This window comes from Callithrix jacchus, chromosome 21 (genome assembly GCF_049354715.1).
Source record: "Callithrix jacchus isolate 240 chromosome 21, calJac240_pri, whole genome shotgun sequence".
NCBI lineage: Eukaryota > Metazoa > Chordata > Mammalia > Primates > Cebidae > Callithrix > Callithrix jacchus.
This window is the reverse complement of record NC_133522.1, coordinates 51190202-51208147: the sequence shown is the minus strand read 5'-3', so window position 1 is coordinate 51208147 and position 17946 is coordinate 51190202. Positions and strand designations below refer to the sequence as shown.

General features: G+C 55.4%; 1 protein-coding gene and 1 long non-coding RNA gene across 2 annotated transcripts in view; one reads left to right on the top strand and one right to left on the bottom strand.

Moving 5' to 3' along the window:
- Positions 1 to 2361: 2361 nt before the first annotated feature.
- SLC19A1 (solute carrier family 19 member 1) overlaps positions 2362 to 17946 on the top strand; it is a 51817-nt gene continuing 36232 nt past the window's right edge. The window contains exon 1 of the mRNA XM_035283176.3: positions 2362 to 2545. The gene's annotated coding sequence lies outside the window, so the exon portion shown is untranslated. The remainder of the gene's footprint in view (positions 2546 to 17946) is intronic.
- LOC103789695 (uncharacterized) lies at positions 9459 to 10844 on the bottom strand. Its single transcript, XR_615911.4, has 2 exons — positions 10457 to 10844; positions 9459 to 10032 (listed from the first exon to the last, which is right to left on the bottom strand). It is a non-coding gene; the product is annotated as an uncharacterized LOC103789695 (long non-coding RNA).

The following is a 17946-nucleotide window of genomic DNA, read 5'->3' as shown; positions in this document are numbered from 1 at the left end:
CTGTAATTGATTTGTCCACTTCTCCTTCCTTTCTAGCTGTTTTTGCTACTAGTATTTTGAAGCTTTACTATTAGGTGTGTATATGGTTAGGGCTACATTCTTTTGACGAATTGTTCCTTTTATTATTATAAAATAATCCCCTTTGTTTCTTACCATGAATGTCCTTATCTGGTATCTGCTTCGACATTGTAATAACCACGCTGGCTGTCTTTTGAATAGTGTGGTGGTATTTATTTTTCCGTCTTTTTATTTTAAACCACTTTGTATATTTATACTTAAAATGTTTTTCCCTGTCAGCAACATAAGGTTGAGTCTGGCCTTCTTATCTAATCATATCATTTCTGCCCCAGTTGAAATGTTTGGGCCGTTAGAACATAGTTATGATTATTGATATGACTGAGTTTGAATCTACATCTTACTGTTCATCTTGTATTTGTTCCATCTGTTATTTTTTCCTTTCTCTGCCTTTCTTTGCATCGTGTTTTTAATTTCACTTACGGTCCTTGCAGTTTATTAGCTGTCATTCTTGTGTTTGTTTTATTACTTCTTTCATGAACACAGTAGTGTTACATTACAACAGTGTATTCCACTCCCCCTCACAGCTTTTTTGCTGTTGTCAAACATTTTTAAACCTCTCTCACTTTTTATTTATTTTTGAGACAAGGTCTTTGTTACTCTGTCGTCCAGGCTGGAGTGTGGTGCAATGGCACAATCATGGCTCACTGCACCCTGACCTCCTGGCATGAGAGATCCTCCCACCTCAACCTCCCAAGTAGCTGGAATTATGGCACATGCCACCATGCCCAGCTAATTTTTGGTATTTTTTGTGGAAATGGGATTTCACTATACTGATCAGGCTTGTCTTGAACTCCTGAGCTCAAGGCTGCCCGCCTCACCCTCCCAAAGTCCTTGGATTATGAGCGTGACCCACTGCACCTGGCCAACTCACACATTTTTAAACCTCACAGTACATCATTAAGTTTTTTCTTTTTGTTTTAAGCAATTGGTTATCTTTTCAAGAAATTTTTAAAGTAAGTTTTTAATATGTATCCATGTATTTTCCATTTCTAGTACTTCTTATTCCTTTGCGCAGGTTCAGATTCTGCTGTCTGAGGACTGCCTTTAACATTTCATATGACATTTGTCCACGGTAGACGACGTCTTTCAGTCTTCGGATGTCTAAAAAAGTCCATTTCACCTGCGTTTTTAAAAGCTGCTTTTCTCAGGGTTCGAATTCTCACAGTTTTAAAAAATCTCTCGCTACGCTGAAGAGGCAGGTGCCTGGCCTCCTGCTTGCATTGTTCCCGGTCAGAAATCCGCCCGCATCCTTTTCTTCATCCTTCCTTCGCGTGTGAAGTCCTCCCTCCCTCTGGCTGGTTTTTAGAAATTTCTCTTTCACACAGTTTTGAGCAGTTTGATTATAATGTGACTTGGTGTTGTTTTCTTAATGTTTCTTGTGCTTGGGGTTTATTGAGATTCTTGGATTTATGGGTTCACCTTGTTCAAATCCTCATTTTACAACTTAAAGTGCCCTAATATGTGTGTAATTACGATCCCTTCAACTTCGAGGACCTTCATCACACACATTAGGGCACTTCACATCTTCCCGTGGCTGACCGATGATCTGTTCATTTACAGGTGCTTTCTCTGTGTGTGTCGTTCTGTGCAGTCTCTGTCGCCGTTGCTTTGCCTTCCATTGTGCAGTCTCTCTCTGTTGCCCTTGCTGTGCCTTCCATTGTGCAGTCTCTGTCGCCGTTGCTGTGCCTTCCATTGTGCAGTCTCTGTTGCCCTTGCTGTGCCTTCCATTGTGCAGTCTCTCTCTGCTGCCCTTGCTGTGCCTTCCATTCTAACCTGCAGGTGTCCCACACAGGGCAGTCTCCACGCAGACACTGTCGTTTTCATCTCCACAGTTTAATTTGGGCTCTTTTTGAATCTTCAGTGTGTCCCCTCCCAATATCCACTCTTTTCTTTACCATTTTGGACATAAAAATATAGTTATAATAATTGTTTTAATGCCCTTTTCTACTAACCCTACCTTCTTTGCCATTTCCAGGTCTCTTTCTGGAGGGTGTAGATTAGTGTACACCCTCATTTTGGGTTAATTTTAATGCCTGCCCACGAATTTTTGATGGAATGCCAGACATTATGGGTTTCCTTTGCCAAATAATTGACATTTCTGTCTTCCTACAAATATTCCTGAGCTTGTTCTGGAATGCAATTAAGTTACATGGGAGCACTTGGTTTCTCCCAGGCTCCCTCTGAACTTTCCAGCAAGGTCAGAACAGTTTCAGCCCAGCATGAGTCTGTCTCCCTACTGAGGCGGGAGACAAGTAAAGTGCTCCACTCCTCATCTCAGGGGCCGTGAGATCTTCGCTCCGACTGGCGGGAGCAGCCAGCATTCCTGGCTTCGCAGGAGCTCCAACCGTCGTGCCTTCTTCTCTTTTCTGATGGTCTTTCCCTGGCCCTGAGTGTTTGCCTCTCACACCTGTGCCGATCCATACACAGCCAGATCCTGGAGCAGGATCTTCGCGGAGTTTTGGAATCTGTAAGTACAGCTGCTTTCTCTCTGGACTGTGTCCTGTGATTTCTGGCCATCCTTGCCTCGCAGGCTCCCAGCTTTGTTTCCTCAGCTGTAGGAAGCCGTGGTTCTGCCTGGATTCTTTTCCCCATGCTGCGTCCTGGAAACTCTCTCCCGGTCATGAGCTCTGGCAGCTCTAGTCTCAACCTGTGTGCTTCGCGTACTCAGGGAGCACCGCACCACGCTGCCAAAGACCAGGGGCTGAAACCTTTTGCTTCACGTGTTTGCGTATTTTTAGCTGTTTCGTGGGGGAGAGTGGGTCTAGGGTCCGCTCCTCCATGCAGGCTGCTGTGCGTGTTTTCAGAACCAGACTTCTGAAAAACTTCCCAGAGACCACTGCAAACATTAAGCAGTCACTTCCCATGCATGTGTGGCAAATGCAGGTGGTCCCGTGTCAGTGTGATGTGCACGTGTGGTGAGTATGTGTGGTCCCGTGTCAGTGTGATGTGCACGTGTGGTGAGTATGTGTGGTCCCGTGTCAGTGTGATGTGCACGTGTGGTGAGTATGTGTGGTCCCGTGTCAGTGTGATGTGCACGTGTGGTGAGTATGTGTGGTCCCGTGTCAGTGTGATGTGCACGTGTGGTGAGTATGTGTGGTACCGTGTCAGTGTGATGTGCACGTGTGGTGAGTATGTGTGGTACCGTGTCAGTGTGATGTGCACGTGTGGTGAGTGTTGTGTGTGTATCATTTTCCACAAAAATGGCCTTTGGTTCAGGCCTGAGCTCTCTGAATAACAGCGGTCTTAAAATTAAGTCTTATCCTTTGCTGTAAAGGTTCCCACCCTCACTTCTTTTTCCTTTTTTTTTTTTTTTTTGAGATGTAGTGTCACTCTGGAGACTACATCTGGAGTGCAGTGGCATGATCTTAGCTCACTGCAACCTCTGCCTCCTGGGTTCAAGCGATTCTCCTGTCTCAGCCTCCCAAATAGCTGGGACTACAGGTGCACACCACCACGATTGGCTAATTTTTGTATTTTTAGTAGAAACGGGGTTTCACCATGTTGACCAGGCTGGTCTCGAACTCTGGACCTCAGGTGATCCACCTGCCTTGGCCTCCCAATGTGCTGAGATGAAAGGTGTGAACCATCATGCCTGGCCTCACCCTCACTTCTAATGCAGAGTCCAGCACTTGTAGCTGGAACCCACTAGGCCAGCAGTGGGAACACTGGGGGGCGCTCCAGGCTCTGGACCTGCCATGTATAATCCTGGTTCAAAAGAAGGACAAACACAGCACTGTTCTAACTCGACAGAAACTGATGACAAGTGAACGCATGGCAAGCTGTGACCACAGAATACCCAGAGATTTACTTTATACTCTGTCACATGTTTTTGGGGCGCCTCTCACGGCCGTTACTGATTTCATACTCTGTCAAGTGTTTTTGGGGCGCCTCTGACGGCTGTTACTGATTTCATACTCTGTCAAGTGGTTTTGGGGCGTCTCTCATGGCCGTTACTGATTTCGTACTCTGTCAAGTGTTTTTGGGGCGTCTCTCATGGCCGTTACTGATTTCATACTCTGTCAAGTGTTTTGGGGACGCCTTTCACGGCCGTTACTGATTTCGTACTCTGTCAAGTGTTTTGGGGGCGCCTTTCACGGCTATTACTGATTTCGTACTCTGTCAAGTGTTTTGGGGGCGCCTTTCACGGCTATTACTGATTTCGTACTCTGTCAAGTGTTTTGGGGGCGCCTTTCACGGCTATTACTGATTTCGTACTCTGTCAAGTGTTTTGGGGCATCTCTCACGGCCATTACTGATTTCACACTCTGTCAAGTGTTTTTGGGGTGCCTCTCACGGCCGTTACTGATTTCACACTCTGTCAAGTGTTTTTGGGGCGCCTCTCACGGCCGTTACTGATTTCATACTCTGTCAAGTGTTTTTGGGGCGCCTCTCATGGCCGTTACTGATTTCATACTCTGTCAAGTGTTTTGGGGTGTCTCACGGCTATTACTGATTTCACACTCTGTCAAGTGTTTTTGGGGCGCCTCTCACGGCCGTTACTGATTTCATACTCTGTCAAGTGTTTTTGGGGCACCTCTCACGGCCATAACTGATTTCATACTCTGTCAAGTGTTTTGGGGTGTCTCACGGCTATTACTGATTTCACACTCTGTCAAGTGTTTTTGGGACGCCTCTCACGGCCGTTACTGATTTCATACTCTGTCAAGTGTTTTGGGGTGTCTCTCACGGCTATTACTGATTTCACACTCTGTCAAGTGTTTTTGGGGCGCCTCTCATGGCCATTACTGATTTCATACTCTGTCAAGTGTTTTGGGGGCGCCTCTCACGGCCGTTACTGATTTCATACTCTGTCAAGTGTTTTGGGGTGTCTCACGGCTATTACTGATTTCACACTCTGTCAAGTGTTTTTGGGACGCCTCTCACGGCCGTTACTGATTTCATACTCTGTCAAGTGTTTTGGGGTGTCTCTCACGGCTATTACTGATTTCACACTCTGTCAAGTGTTTTTGGGGCGCCTCTCACGGCCATTACTGATTTCATACTCTGTCAAGTGTTTTGGGGGCGCCTCTCACGGCCGTTACTGATTTCACACTCTGTCAAGTGTTTTGGGGTGTCTCACGGCCATTACTGATTTCACACTCTGTCAAGTGTTTTTGGGGCGCCTCTCACGGCCATTACTGATTTCATACTCTGTCAAGTGTTTTGGGGTGTCTCAAGGCTATTACTGATTTCACACTCTGTCAAGTGTTTTTGGGGCGCCTCTCACGGCCGTTACTAATTTCACACTCTGTCAAGTGTTTTTGGGGCGCCTCTCACGGCCGTTACTGATTCCTGTTTTACTTTGGTTGCGATTGTCTGAAGCCGGTCGCCCGAGCTGTGTGTTGTTCAGACCTCTCATCTTCTCACCAAGACTCAGTGACATTTGCTCTCTCCAAGTGCACGCCAGCAGAAAATACTGCGGTCCACATGGCGGGGAAGCGGATTAGGCTCGGTGGTTTATTCTTGCTCCTTACTTTTTTCCCTTGCACCACGGGTGGCTGAGAAGCAGCTACATTTTGAAGGGCAGGGAAGGACCACAGCAGTGGTAAGAACTGCAGCCGAGGCTGAGCCACGCCGTGAGCATCCCCTCCACCAGCCGTGAGAGCGCCACAGCAGCGTGGCTGCCACAGTGCCTCTTTATCAGGGAGGAAGCGGGATCAGAGAGGTCAGCTCACAGGACAGCACTGATTCTCAGTGGCACGGGCATCTCTCAGCACCAAGCCCGTGTGCTGCTTTCCTTGTTTCTCTGTTTGGCCTCAGCCCAGCGTTGGGTTCGTCCTCCTTGTTGGCACTTGGCCACCGCTGTCGCTGTAAGGGCCCTCATCTTTGTCATTCCTCTTCTTGGTCCCTTGAATCCTCATTCCCAGCTCCAACTTCTGCTCCCCTCCCCCACCATGAGCAGCTGTCCTTGCTGGCCTCGTCTCCCTCCTGCTGTTCTGGAGGAGTGTGTGTCGTTTTGTTTGGACTTTGATTTCACTTCCAACTGGGGTGCTAGCGCCATGTCCCATTCCCACATGGCATCTCCAAGACCCCCCTTGCTGTGGGGCAGATTAGCTTCTGTGCGCACCACAGTGGACACCCTAGCGGGGGTGCCAGCATCATGTCCCATTCCCAGGTGGCATCTCCAAGACCCTGCTTGCTGCGGGGCAGTTTAGCTCCTGTGGGCGCCATGGTGGGCACCCACTGCGCTCTGCCTGACCCTCCCCAGGTGATGGACACAAGCCTTGGGCACTTCCTGGTGTGTGCCCTGTGTGGCTGTGGGAGGGGTCCTTGGGTGCTGGCAGGACTTGCCAGGCCCTGCCATCCCCACCTCTCAGGGCTGGGCCGAAGGCTGTGCAGTTTGTGCTCCATGAGCCACACCAGGACTCCCCTGTGCCCATGTCTGGCCACACCTGGCACGAGCCAGTTTCTACATTCTGGGAGTGGGAGGTGTAAGGCTCTGCGTCCCGGAGACTAAGCTGCATTTCCGGCGTTCAGGCCCTGTGGATGGCCTGTTCACACGGTCCTGTCTCTGGGCTGTGGGCTGCTGCCTGAAGTTCAGCTGTGCCTGCCGCCCATGCAGAGGGCTGTCTGCCCCATCATCACCGGAACTGGACGTTACAGTGAAAATTAATCTGCATGTCCCACCTGGGGCCATTTTGGCAGCAAACTCCATGTCTGGCAATTTCCTTAAAAATGCCGTGTGTGCGAGGGAGTGGCACGCGTTTGAGTGATTAGCTCTTCACCGCTGCTGACGAGGAACACGGAAGCTCTGGGATCCACGTGTGCCGATGAAGAACCACCTCCAAGAGGTGAGAGAATTGCTCAGTGCGCAGCTGTGGCCCCAGGTCAGGAGTCCGTCGGCTCGCACCAGCTCCACATTCGGCTGGACGCTCCCTGGACAGAGCTGGAAGTACCTGCAGGGGCCTCTATAAAAAAAAACCGAAAAACAACTGGAAAAAAATAGGTGAATCTTAGCAAATCTTTGTAAGCGGGAACCTGGGGTTGCAGCATTCCTGTGGCCTCCGCAGCACCCTGCTGTTGGCCCCATGGGGGACTCGCCCGCATCCCGGCCGTCCTGAGCGTATGTGTTCGTCTCCCCCTCGGCACATGGCGACGCCTCACCCACCTAAACACACAGGCGCCGGCGATGCCCTGATGGGCCCGGGGCTCGGACGCTCACCTGGCCTCCACGTTGCGCCGTTCGCACACGGCCGAGGGGCTGGCAGTTCTCCGCGGTGCTTTCCCACTTGAAATGTTCTTTAGCTGGATGCATGTCTACCCGCCTTTCTGTTTGTGATTTCTGCCACCGACATCCCCAAACTTATGTCGTGACTGACTTCCACATGAAAATTCAATTTTACTGAAATTTACCTTCCTGTGTGCTGAGAAATGTGAACACGGCTCCATCTTGTTCCAAGCAACCAGGCGGCCATGCTCTGTCCTGCCCTGGGAACAGGACTGCCCGGACTCCCTCAGATGCCCGGCCAGCCGCAGCGCGTCCTGCAGCAGCTCCCTCCCTCCCCATGCCTGCCCTCGCTCAGACCAAAAGCTAACCTCCCACACATTAGTTTTAGAGCCAAACTCGAGTCATGCTGGCCGCAGCACAGAAGCAGCAGCAGCCTCTGCAGCCTGGTCCCAGCACCACCACCTGCTGCATCCCAGGGAGGACCCCTAGGCCTCACCAGCCAGCACCCCTTCTGTGGCATCACTGCCTTCCCGGGGTCTCAGGGGATCTCACTGCAGTGATAACATGGGGAATCCTTCCCCCTTCAAAGGCTGGAGGGCTCGCTCAGGATTTCTCAGCAGTCAGAGCTGCAGGCCCACACCCTGGGGCCAGGCTGCAGAGCCAGCACGTCCGAGTCCAGCTGAGGTCCAGCCAGCTGTGGCCCTCCCGGGTTTGGGGGTCTCAGTCTGTTGCCTCCGATGCCGGGCGCCGTGCCCTTGCCTGCTCTTCGCCGGCCATGCGCAGTCCAACCGGAGACCCGTGATCCTGAAGGGCTCTCAGAACGCGCCTCCAGTCTCTCACCAGCACACGACGTTTCAACCACCAGGACCAGGCTGGGAGATGGTGCCGTAGCTGTCTGAATACAGAGCCACTCGGCACAGATTGGCTTTGATGGCACAACCCTAAAAATATCCCCAAATAGGTGGCCTCACGGTCATGCCCTCAGGGAATGGGGCGCAAACAGGAATGATTCCCGTCCTTCAGAGACGCGGGAGGCAAGTGTGGGCATCACACTAACGCTCCCCACCACCCTGCCCTGTGCTCAGGTCCCAGTGCTGAGGACACGGCCACCCCCACACCCCACTTTTCCATCCACGGCCGTCTGGGCTGCATCTGTGCTGTTAGTTCAGCAGAGGGCTGTGCCTGAGCCAGGACAAGCTCCTCACTACCATCCCCAAGGGTCACCAAAGCCCAGAACAGGGTCCCAGAGAGGCATATCGTTGGAGTGGGGATGGAGAGTTGAGGCTCCGGAGCATCCCCTCTGCCCAATTCTGAGCAGTGAGAGGCCTTGTTTTGGGGCCCTGCATCCCAGTCCTGGTGACCACACAAACCCTCAGCCCTCAGTCTCTGCTCTGGCCACGAACTGCTCCAGGGCTGCGGCTATGCCAGCAGCCTCCGGGCCCACCCATCTCTGACAGAGACTACCAGCAAGGTGTGCAGGGCCCAGGGCTCAGGGCCAGGTGGGGGCCACGGGGCGCAGGCCAGCACCTGGTTCACCCAGAGTGAAAGAGAAGCCACAGGAGAATGTGCCAGGGACTCCAGGGTGTCACGAGGCCAAGGTCTGGCTCCACTCATAGGGAAGACCCATCTCCCAGGCCCGCTCTCTGAGCCCCAGTGCCCTGGCCTCGGGTTCTCTGCCCCACATCCCTCCCTGCTGCCAGGGCTCCAGAAGTCCCAAGGTGCAGCCTCCAGCTCCATTCTTCCTGAGTCCTGGGTAGTTCCATGCAGCAGGCACCACTGCACAAGGAGCTGACACATGGGGAGGCAGTGGCTGGTGCCCAGCTCCGGCACCAGGGCAGCGACCAGGCCAGGGCTGAGTCCAGGGAAGGCCAGGTGGTGTCCAGAGTCCTCTCGGCGCAGCCGGGTGTCTGAGGCATTGTCCCAGGACACTCATGCAGGCCGGCTGCAGTGCAGGGCCCCCAGGAATCCCCGGGCATAGGTCTCCCACGCACCCTCCGCCCAATTCTCTCCATCCAAGATCTCACAGGGGAAGTGAGTGAACATTTAAAATACTTTGGTGCAACAGAGACTCAGATCAGCCACAGAGCCCTGGACACCGTCCTGTTCCGTCACCCGGTCCTCGGCAGCTCTGCCCTGTCCCTGCCCCGCCCCCATGTCGCCTGGAGCCACAGCTGCAGACAGGTGCGTCTCTGGCTAGTTTAGTCTGCACATGTTTTGAGAAGAATTCAGTTAGCTTTTATTAGTACAAATTTAATCAATTTTAATTAATTTTAACTAGCTAATTCTAAGTCTTTAATTAGTAAAGAACAGGGTTTCACATAAGAATTACAGATTTCAAACTTCTCTTTAAAAGTTGGAAACATCAAAACCCAAGGCCACAGTGGGGTGCTCGTGGGGACCCGAGGTGGGGGACGAGCTGCTGATGGTCAGGCCTGGCTCAGTCCACCCTCGGCCCTCACAGGCCCTGCTGCCCCGAGGCCGGAGCTTGCAGTCTTGGGTGGACCTGGTCTTTCTGTCTTCCGCCGAGGAGGAGACGCTGACCTGCTCCGCTCAGGAAGCTCTGGTCTTCCCGGACCGCAGGCAGAGAGGACCTCTGCTGGAGTCACCCCTGGGTGACTCTTCCGGGGACCCCGAAGGGGAGCATTGTTGTGGCCTGAAGAGGCCCCTGCTGGTGGCCGCCTGGATGCTCAGGTTCCTCTTTTCAGCTGTGTGCCCCACCGCAGCTTCTGTTCTTGGCTTTGACCTATGACCTCCAGCCTTCAGAGGTGGTGCCCGGCGTGGGGATTCTGCATACAGGAGGAGAGTGCTCCCTGCCCCACTGCCACATGCCCCTCCCACCTGGCCCCCAACAACCCAAGCCAGGACTGATGGGGAAGTGGGAGGCGAACCCTCCCCCCCACCCAGACTGCACCAGCGTCGGACTCCCAGGCTCAGGTGGGGGCTGGGCCGCGGTGGCCTGGAATGGCCTTGCCCTGTGTGGCCCTGGGGACACAGTGGCTGACCACTGCAGGCCAGCCCTCTAGCCTCAGTGGTCCTGTCTGACTGCAGACCCAGGCGGGTCACCGTCCTCCCTGCCTCACACTGTCTGCAGTCAGCTCGGAGGGCCCCAGGCAGAGCCCAGGTCAGGTTAGGGCCACCCAGAGCTGGGTGGGGTGTCTTCCTGGAAACCGGATGGGAGCTACTGTCCGTGGCCATTCCGGGCGTGCAGACCTCGGTCCAGGCGCAGCGTCGCGGTGATGTCACTCACGGGCCCGCGGGCACCGCGTGGTGGATTCAGCTTCAACGTCCGAGACCCCCTCCCGGCACCTCCTCCGGGACCCGCATGGGCGGCAGCTGAAAGCGGTGGGTGCGGACTCGCTGGGCCCCTGGGCTGGCGTGAAACTCCGCATGAGTCACTTTCTGCCAGCGCCCGCCCGACCCGGAGGCTTCGGTCCCAGGCCCCGCGCCAGCCTCAGGCGCTGCCCCACGCGGGCCGCCACCCTCCTGCGTCCCACGGCCGCGCGGGCTCCACAGGCCAGGACGGTGGGTCTGCAGCAGCCCCTGAGCCCCCGGACGCCGCCATTCAAGCCCGCCCCGCCTTTCCCACCGGCCCTTCACTGCCTCTGTCCCCGCCGCCCCCCCGTGTAACCCCCACTCCCCACCGCCCCCGCCCCTACACCGTCCCCACTCCCCCCCACCGCCCCGGCTCCCTGCAAACCGCGCCGCCCCCTTTGCCCCCACGCGCCCCCGCACCCCCGCCGCGCCGTCCCCCGGCCCCGCCTCCTGCCCCGCCCCGTCCCCGCCTCCTTCCCCGCCCCCTTCCCGGCCCCGGCACCGCCCTCTGCACTGCGAGGCTGCGGGCGCCGCTCGCCCCCTGGTGGCCAATCCCCGCGCTGCGGTCCCGGCAGCCTGGCACTGGGGAAACCGAGGCCTGCAGGGTGCAGACGGGGCGGCCCCACGCATAACCCAGAGGCGCTTCTGTAACAGGGCGCGGGTTCTGGAAATATAAACCCAGGAAACGGACCTGAAGTCCTGATGCCATCACAGGAGCTGCTTCTGCGGAGACGCGAAGGCCTCGCTATTGAAGCAGCGAACAGGGCCCGCTGCTGGGATTTGGTGAATCTCGACAGTCAAAAGCAAATAAAATGGGAAAAACACGGCCCGGCCGGGCGCGGAGGCTCACGCCCGTAATCCCAACACTCTGGGAGGCCAAGGCGGGCAGACGGATCACCTGAGGTCGGGAGTTCGCGTCCAGCCTGACCAACATGGAGAAACCGCGTCTCTACTAAAAATACAAAATTAGCCGGGCGCGGTGGTGGGCGCCTGTAGTTCCAGCTACTCGGGAGACTGAGGCAGGAGAATCGCTTGAATCCAGAAGGCAGAGGATGCGGTGAGCGAGGTCACACCATTGCACTCCAGCCTGCCTGGGCAACAAGAGCGAAACTCCGTCTCAAAAAAAAAAAGTGGGGGGGAATCCAAATACTAAGAGGAAGGTTCACTTGACAACTTGTCATAACGATAATGGTTAAAATGACAGCGCAGCAGCTTCAGTCACCACAGCCAAGCAATGTCCCAAATGTCCGACCAGGAATGGATGAAAAATCAGACGTGGAGAGGTTCCCAGGGAGTATCGCCAGCCTGGAAGGAAGTTCTCACCGCCCTGCCACATGCTCAGTGCACCTGGCCAGGCGCAGAGGACGCCCACTGTCTGTGCTTCCACTTAGAGGCCCCACAGCGCCAAACCCCACCCAGAAAGAGGGATGGGGGTACGGGGGTAGGGGTGAGTGTGTCCTGGTGCAGATGGGGGTGACAGCCGCACAACACTGTGAATGTCCTTAGTGCCATCGACGTGTGTGGGTAAAATTGGTTAACGTGGTACGTTCTATGTCTCTTTTACCACAAAACAAAACAGCAGCAAGGCCTGGTGCTGGGCCTGGGCTGTGATGGGCCGGGCTGCCTCCTGCTGAGCCGCCCCCTGGGCCCTCTGGACTTTGCTCTAGGAAACCCTCGTGGGCTGGAGGATGTCGGTCATGACCCTGATGCACCATCATGATCCTTGCACAGATCCTGAAGGTCGGCGGCCCCCTCCCCACAGGGGTGGGAGGGATGTGCCAGGCTCTGCACCTGGCAGGACCAGTAGAGCCTCCAGCACAGGACCGATACCCAGCCCTGCTTACAAACAGCACCCACAGCTTCAGAGGCCCCAGTCCTCCCGTCCCAGTCCAGTACAGGACCCAGCCCCAGCCCTGCTTACAAACAGCACCCATAGCTGCAGAGGCCCCAACCTTCCCGTCCCACCCTCCAGTACAGCACCTAGTCCCAGCCCCCACTTACAAACAGCACCCACAGCTGCAGAGGACCCAGTCCTCCCGTCTCAGCCTCCAGCACTGGACCCAGCTCCAGCCCCCACTTACAAACAGCACCCACAACTGCAGAGGTCCCAGCCCTCCCACCCCAGCCTCTGGCAGGGCCCCATTCCCATCCTGCCCCGGCCCTGCACCTGGCCACTTGCTCCCATCCCACCCCAGCCCTGAGTCTGGCCACCCGCTCCCATCCCACCCCAGCCCTGAGTCTGGCCACCTGCTCCCATCCTTCCCCGGCCCTGCGCCTGGCCACCTGTTTCTGTCCCACCCTGGCCTTGCGCCTGGCCACCTGCTTGCTGGGGTGGGAAGACGCAGGGCCGGGGTGGGATGGAAGCAGACTCTTATTTCTTCTCAGCATCTGTGCTGAGTCCTCCGGGCGAGGGAGATAGTGGAAACTCATGGTGCTGTAAGCACAGGCGCCTTAAACACGAGGAGTCTGCCCCCTGCGATGTGCCAGGAGGAAGAGCTTCCATTGTGTGAGGTCTTGTATAAAAGTGAGCACAGGGGGCCAGGGAGAGCTGGGGCTGACGCTGCCCTGGGTGCCCTGTTCTGGGCGAGAGGCCATCCACTCTGCTGGTGACTGGGTTTTCGCACATTAGCCCTTGTGTGCTCTGTGCACTGTCTTCCTATCAGCACAAAGGCAGGGACAGGATGGACAGGCCACCCACAGACCATGAACCCGTGTCAGGTAGGACTCATGGCCCAGGAACAACCTGCATGCTCCGAATTAGGGGTCTGGGGCCACACCCAGGGCCGGGCTGAGACTGCCGCACTCCACTGGGACCCGCTCCTCTGCTGAGACCCGCCCCACTCTGCTGGGCCTGGCCCCTCCCTGCTGGGGCTGGGGCTGCCCTGGGTGCCCTGTTCTGGGTGAGAGGCCGTCTGCTCTGCAGGTGACTTCGGATTATAGCACGTACTTGTCCTTCCTCCACATGGTCCCGAGACCTGGGCCTGGGCAGGGACAGGGCGTCTCTGTACCCTCAAGAGCTGCCAGTCCTGGACTGGCTGAGGCTGCAGGTGGGTGTGGTTCTCCCCATCAGCTCTCCCTGGGGCTCTCCCTGGGGCTTCCTCACCCAACAGCCACCAGTGTGCACACTGCCTGCTGGTGGTACAGCCTTCAGGCCTCCCTGGAGTAGAGAGGAGAGGAGTTCTGCTCTTCAGACAGAACTGGACCAGCCTGGACCAGCCTGACCGCTGCTGCTCAGGCAGAGAGGGAGGTGCTGAGGCCAGGAGGCTGCTGCCCTGGGCAGACACCGACGTGGCACCCCAGCCTCTCCCTTGGTGCGTGGCAGGTCTCTCTGGTCCCCTCCCTGGGGTCATCACTGTCACCTCTTGGGGATACTGTCAGTCCCCCCACACAGCCAGCCTTGTGGAGCAGTGGGGACTGTGGGTCAGGCACTCCGGGCAGACACCTTTTGTAGAGAAGCAAACTCCACCCCTGCTCTGAGGGATGCAGCTGACACAGCCACCAGGAGGCTGTGCAGGAAGCCGAGGGTCTCGGGCCAGCGTGACAACAGAACACCCAGGAGAATGGGTCCATCTCCACACTGCCCTGAAGTGTGGATGTAAAGCAGACATCATGAACACACAGGAGGCACGAACCCCAGTCACGGAGGGAACCTTGGCTCTGGCAGACTTGACAGATACCCCAGAAAATGTATGAATGAGGCTATATGGCCGAAATCCCACTGTCTGCAATTTATTTAGATTTTATTGTTCATGTGAAACACATCATGCATAGAGAAGATGCTTTTTTTTGAGACAGAGTTTTGCTCTTGTTACCCAGGCTGGAGTGCAATGGTGCGATCTCAGCTCACCATAATCTCCGCCTCCTGGGTTCAGGCAATTCTCCTGCCTCAGCCTCCTGAGTAGCTGGGATTACAGGCACACGCCACCATGCCCAGCTAATTGTTTGTATTTTTAGTAGAGATGGGGTTTCACCATGTTGACCAGGATGGTCTCGATCTCTTGACCTCGTGATCCACCCGCCTCGGCCTCCCAAAGTGCTGGGATTACAGGCGTGAGCCACCGCGCCCGGCCAAGAAGATGCATTTTTTTCGAAAGCCCAGGAGCAAGTTTAAAACATAACCTAAAATCAAGCCACACGTCGAAGCTCAAAACAATTTCACAAACTGAAAAACTGCTTAGGCCAACTTTAACCTTAACTTTATAAAACATCTCAACGAAACCAGCAAACACAACATCTGGTCCCTGGAAACGTTTTAATCATCCCTCAAATGAGTCCTGAGTCCAAGAGGAAATCAGGCAGAAATCATGTCCTACGTGGAGGCTGAAGGCAAGCGTGGGGACGCGCCTACGGGCCGGGGCAAAGGCGCCGCTGAGAGGAGTGAATCACCAAATGCTTTATCATGCCCAGTTTTATTAATCAAATTAAAGGAACATAGCAGGGAACTCGGGAACTAGAACAGAAAAGGAGCAACAAAACCAACTGGGAAAGAAAAACGAATGAGAAAAGCAGAAACAATGACTTGGAAGGCAACGGAAACGTCACTTTTTAGATCCAAAAGGTAGTTCCTTAAAAGAAATAACCGGAACAGAGTGTGCTGGCCGATGTAACCAAGGTCCCAGTGCTGGGACCCAGAAAGGGTGCCCAAGCCAGGTGCAGCTGGGACCGTGGAGACCAGGAGAGGAGAGGGAGACAACAGGTGTGGGGGGAGGAGAATGGGGGAGGGCTGGGGGAGGGAAGGGGTGGGAAAGGCAGTGGAAGGGGGAGGAAGGCAGAGGAGGGAGTGGCGGGGGGGAAGCGGAGGAGGAGAGGCGACCCCAGACTGCATGCCCTTACACCACCGCGTGTGTATGTTGAGAGGGAACGCCAATCATCTACGACCACATGCATATGGATGCCAACCATCCGGGACCACGTGCATGCAGATGGAGATCATCCAGGACCACGTGCATGCGGATGGCGATCATCCAGGACCAGGTGCCTATGGATGCCGGTCATCCAGGACCACGTGCATACGGATGCCGATCATCCAGGACCACGTGCATATGGATGCCGGTCATCCAGGACCACATGCACACGGACACATTCAGAAGAAGAGATGAAACCTCTGTGCAACAAAACCACAGAAGCCCTGGGCGTGCAAGCCCAGCCTCCGAGCAGCCTCCCAGCAGGGCGCTGTACCCCTGTGCCCCTGAACCGTGAAGCCCCAGGTGGATGGAGCGTCAGCTGTGGTCTCCCCTTGGCTGGGAGAACTGATCTCCGTGCTGTCCAAACCTGCCTGTTTATTTCACCAATCCCACTCCGGATCTAAATAAGACAGTGTAGTCAAGGAAATTCCAGCTGGAAGAGCCAGCCCTTTACACCTGGGACCGTTCACGTGTGGATGGGGCGGCGGGTGTGCCCACGGGAAGAAGGGAGCTGCAGAAGACCCCGTCTCCGTGGGGTCTGACATGCAGGGGCCTGAGGTGTCTGTGGGGGGCTGGAGAAAACCACCAGCTGCCACCTGGGGACAGTCTCATATGACCCTTGGGGGTGCAGAGGGCTTCAGGGGGTGGGAGGCGCCTCCCCAGGAGGGAAACACTACAAACCACGGAGACAACCAGGGCAGCACATGGCATGTGGCAGAGACCAGGAGGAGGTGCTACCCTGGGCTGGGTGGGCAGGAGCAGGATGCACAGGAGCCTGGGAGGGCCTGGGAGAGGGGTGGGTGGCACCCCACGCTGACCTCCACTGTCCAGCTTCTGCCAATCCTGCAACACCTGAATGCCCAGCTTGGGGCTGGGGACAGACAGTTCACAAGATGCCGGAGAGTTTGGGGCTCTGCAGCCTGGGATGGCCGTCCCTGGGGCTGAGAAGGGGCAGACATTAGGGTTCTCTGTGGGGACAAGATGTGAAGGAGGTGACATGGAGACCTATGTGGCCAGAGCACACTGGACCTGCACCCCACGTACAACCAAGAGCTAGAGTGTGCACCCAGCTGTCCTCCCCCTCACGGTCCACCCCCCCCACCTGTCCCCTCCCCAGCACTCACTACCTGTTCCCCTGGTTCTCCCCCACCACCTGTCCCCCTCACCATCGCCCACCACCTGTCTGTCCCCTGCCGCTCCCCCACCACCCACCACCTGTCCCCCTGCCCCTCCCCTACCTGTCCTCTGCCCCTCCCCCACCACCTGTTCCCTCCCCACCACCCACCACCTGCCCCCTCCTCACCACCCACCACCCACCACTTGTCCCCCGCCCCTCCCCCACCACATCATTGCCCTTTTCTTCCAAGGCTGAGACCGTTCCAGGTTCTCCCTTGTGACCAGCTGGGGCCTCAATTATCTCCCAAGAGAGACGGAGGGCTTGGCGCATTCGACCTGCTTCCAGGCCTTTCACCCACTTCCAGCAGTGCAGGCTTTTAAAAAACAATTTTATTGGGGTGCAATTCACATGCCATAAATTACTTGTAATGTACCCATTAGAGGCATTTGTTAAATATGTCTGACAAATTAACAGATCCATTAACCTCTACACCCATCAGACACAGAACAATTCCACCGACCGGAGCCTCCAGCACAGGCACCTGCTCACCTGCCTCCCCAGATGGACTTTCTCAGGCTGGACTCTGGCCCCCGGCCCAAGGGTGCTGAGACTCACTCAGGTGTTCTTTCCTTTTAGTCTGAGTAGACCCTGCTCTGGAAGTGCTGTGTGTCTATCCTTCATCCCATAATGGAGATTCCGGTTGTTGCCAGTTTTTAGCAGTTACATGAGAACAGGGTACAACCCCTGTGCATGGGCCTTTGTGGGCTCAGGCATTCATATCTCGTCAGCAGCTGCCGAAGAATGGAGCTGTGGCTCATACAGCAGGCACATGCTAAACTCCATGGGAAACCACCCCTGTTTTCCAGAGTGTTTGTGACTTCCACAGCACCATGTGTTGCTCCACAGCCTTGCCAACACTTAGTATTGTCAGCTTCTAAATTTTAGCGTTTATAGTAGGAGTGGTTTGATACCTCAGGCCTTGATGACAAAGGAATACGATATTTATTATATTAGGTGTGTTTTCACATCTTATTAGTTGTTTGTATATCTTTCTTACGTATTCAAATCTTTTGCTTATTTATTTATTTTTTGAGACAGGGTCTTACCCTGCCACCCAGGCTTGAGCACCATGGCAAGATCTCAGCTCACTGCAACCTCCGCCTCCCAGATTCAAGCAATTCTCCTGCCTCAGCCTCCCGAGTAGCTGGGACTACAGGCACCCACCACCACACCAAGCTAATTTTTGTATTTTTAGTACTGATGGGGTTTCACCATGATGGCCAGGCTGGTTTTGAACTCCTGACCTCAAGTGATCCACCTGCCTCACCCTCCCAAAGTGCTGGGATTATAGGTGTGAGCCACCGTGC